Source organism: Phalaenopsis equestris, unplaced genomic scaffold, assembly GCF_001263595.1.
Source record: "Phalaenopsis equestris unplaced genomic scaffold, ASM126359v1 Scaffold228197, whole genome shotgun sequence".
In the NCBI taxonomy this organism is placed as follows: domain Eukaryota; kingdom Viridiplantae; phylum Streptophyta; class Magnoliopsida; order Asparagales; family Orchidaceae; genus Phalaenopsis; species Phalaenopsis equestris.
Genome location: NW_018246178.1, coordinates 2,577 through 5,714, shown reverse-complemented (window position 1 = coordinate 5,714; position 3,138 = coordinate 2,577).

Here is a 3,138-nt window from a genome sequence, read left to right as displayed (position 1 = left end):
TAAGGATATCGTTCCCTATCACTCCACAACCCCTACAATGAACAAATTTGCCCAACTCAACACACAACCATCTCATCACTCCTATTATAACACCCAGCTCCTCATCATACACCTCTCACAACAACTCATTCAGGCCTTCCCGACATCACAAATCTTCCTCCCTCACCAACTTCAAAAATAACTCCGCAAACACTTTCAATCTGTTTTCCTCGACTATACTGACAAATATAAATGCAACAAATGATACCACCCACCCACCAACAAAATCTTCATGTTGTAACATGTTGACTTATAATTGACTTTAATGAGTTTCCCTATCACTCCATAACCCCCATATTGAACAAATTTGTCCACTCCAACATAGACTCTCCCATCACTCCTATAACATCCATATACTCACCATGAACCTCTCACAACAACTCATCTGGACCTTCCCTGCATCACAATTCTCCCTCCCTCACCCATTTCAGCCATAACCACACCTCAAAATGCTACTCAGACAATCTTACTTGAATAATCCACACTAACTATTACATCCGATTATAAAAATCCCAACCAAAACTCTCCCTTTTATCCCACTTCACCACAATACCCCCACAACTCATCAAACATCCCATGATCACTCTGTTAGAAACAGGAAACTTCAAACTGAAGCAAATTCTTGACCTTGCTCATACCACTCATCACCGACCGAATCCTTTATGTTACTCCTAGTCAAGCATAAATGCTAGCACAAGTATATATTAGAGGAATTTCATGCCCTTCAAGCACTAGCAAATCTAAACATCCACCCGATTAAACTCATCTAACAATTGAGGTGTTGACATCCACCCGATCACACCTCAATTTTTGGGCATCTATATTATTATAAGTTTCACTCAAGCTTCATCAATCTCACACTCATGATTGAAGATCAAGGAAAAATTCACACTTTTGTTCTCATCTATGTGGATGAACTAGTAGCAGGAAATAACAATCCAGCAATAGACAATATACTTCACACCCTTAACAAAAACTCCATAAGTGAAATATAGGTTAAATCCATCACTTTCTTGGTCTCTATATCAACAAAACATCAACTAGCTTACATTTCAACCAATCTCTCTATTCTAGTGTACCATAGATTGAGAAAGTATAACATCTTAAAAACCAATCCAAAACAAAAATAAAACAAAGAACCTCCCACTACACTCCCAAACAACAATTTCTCAAACCTGCAACAATACAAGCATCTGCAAATCTCTTCAATATTTAAGCATATCTCATCCTAACATCTTCTTTGCCATTAACAAAGCATATCAACACATGCACAAACCCCTTAAATCCGTCTACCAATATCTAAAGCAATTGCCCCGCTGCTGCCATAACACAATCAGCGTTGTTCTTCCCATAATCGTCACAAATTTTTAATTAAAAAGCTATTTCGACTCTAATTCGGCTAGAGATACCAAAGATTGAAAATTCACAAAAGTTTGTTGTGTATTCTTAGGAGACAATTTAATAAAATAGGTTGTCAAAAAGCATTCGATAGTTGCCCACTCATCAACAAAAGCTAAATAGTGCTTTTGACACGACCGAAACAAAAATTACATGGATTCACCCATTACTTCAGAAATTTCATGTGCCCTAGAGCAACCTATCTGGCTTGCTTGTTAAACTATATTGAATTTTACTCTAGTAAACAATATCTTCTTTCACGCTCAAACAAAGCGCATAGAAGTTGACTAACACTTTATCAATAATTGAATCAACGCTCAAACAATCTCCATATATGACTTCTCTTGTCTCAAGATCAAATTATTGACATCTTCAGTAAATCTCTCTCCACCTTGAGATTTCATTGCCTGCATAACAATTTGATGCTTCTAACAAAAACCATCAACTTAAGAAGGGATCACAACAATCCAAAAACAATCACAACAACAAGAGCAGCTCCACTACTAACAAAAGCGCATCTCGAGCCTTCATCTATAGCAAATGGCATAATCAAAGGTGTAAGGTCATAACAATTATTGCCAAAATACACACCATGTTCTCTATAGCTTAGTGCATATATGTGTATCGTAGAGCACCATTAAAAATGCAAGTTACCATTCTTCCTATGTACTTACACTTTTCTCCTACCTTCACAGTCTAAGCTAGTAATTTGTTTAAAAGAAACAACATTATGCACAACACATCTATTAATGTTTCCTTTCACATTTGTAACGCTAAATGCAATCAATCAAAAATATTTGGAAGCATAATAAAGGGCATCTCAACAGGCCATGTAGAATAGTTGTCTTCTAGTTTTGGAGGGTCCTCAATGTGTATTAGTGTGTATTGATAGTTACTAATTACTTTTTTGGACTAATAGTTAATTTCAGCGAAAATTAGAGACTAATATTTCAACGTGACTCTCTAAATAAAGCTTTCGTTTGGGCTTTCTTTTGCTAATGCTTCTTACATTGTCACGACGATGCTACTTACAATAACATATGTGAAAGCATTTGGGAATGCTTGGGCTAATTGCTTTTTATTCAGCTAGCCAATCGCCTAAGATGGTTTTCCTTATTATGCCCACTTTGCTGAAGCTAGGAATATTGCCATGCAAAACCTTCCTATATCAGAAGCTACCAGAAAAAAAACCTTAGCATATGCATATAACTATCAAACAAACACTTTTGGAGCAACCACAGCCGCCTTGGATGAATCCTTGTCAACAAGCTCCATGAAGGATAAGTTTGGTAAAAAGTTGAATTGTATAATATGATGTTACTACTTATCCAAAGAAAGGATACTGTGGAAAAGAATTTATCTGAAGTGAAAAATAACAAAAAAAGAAAATATTATGCAACAAAAGTTGGGATAGTCAATGTTCCATTTCCTAAAATGTCTGCAATAAAAAAAGTTCCAATTTCCTAAAAAGATGTTAAACTGACAAAGCATAAATAAAATTTCATACAAACAAAGTACTCATTTCCTAATAAGATGTATCAAAGCCAACAGCCAAGATCAAGCATGTTTTATCCATTTAGTGGATCTCCTAGGTCTTGGTGGAGCTCATTGGTTTTGGTTATTTCTTTCATGTGTTCAAAGTAACTTTGATGATAAAATGATGAGTTTAAACTCAATGATTTTTAAAAGTTTCTGTTTCAG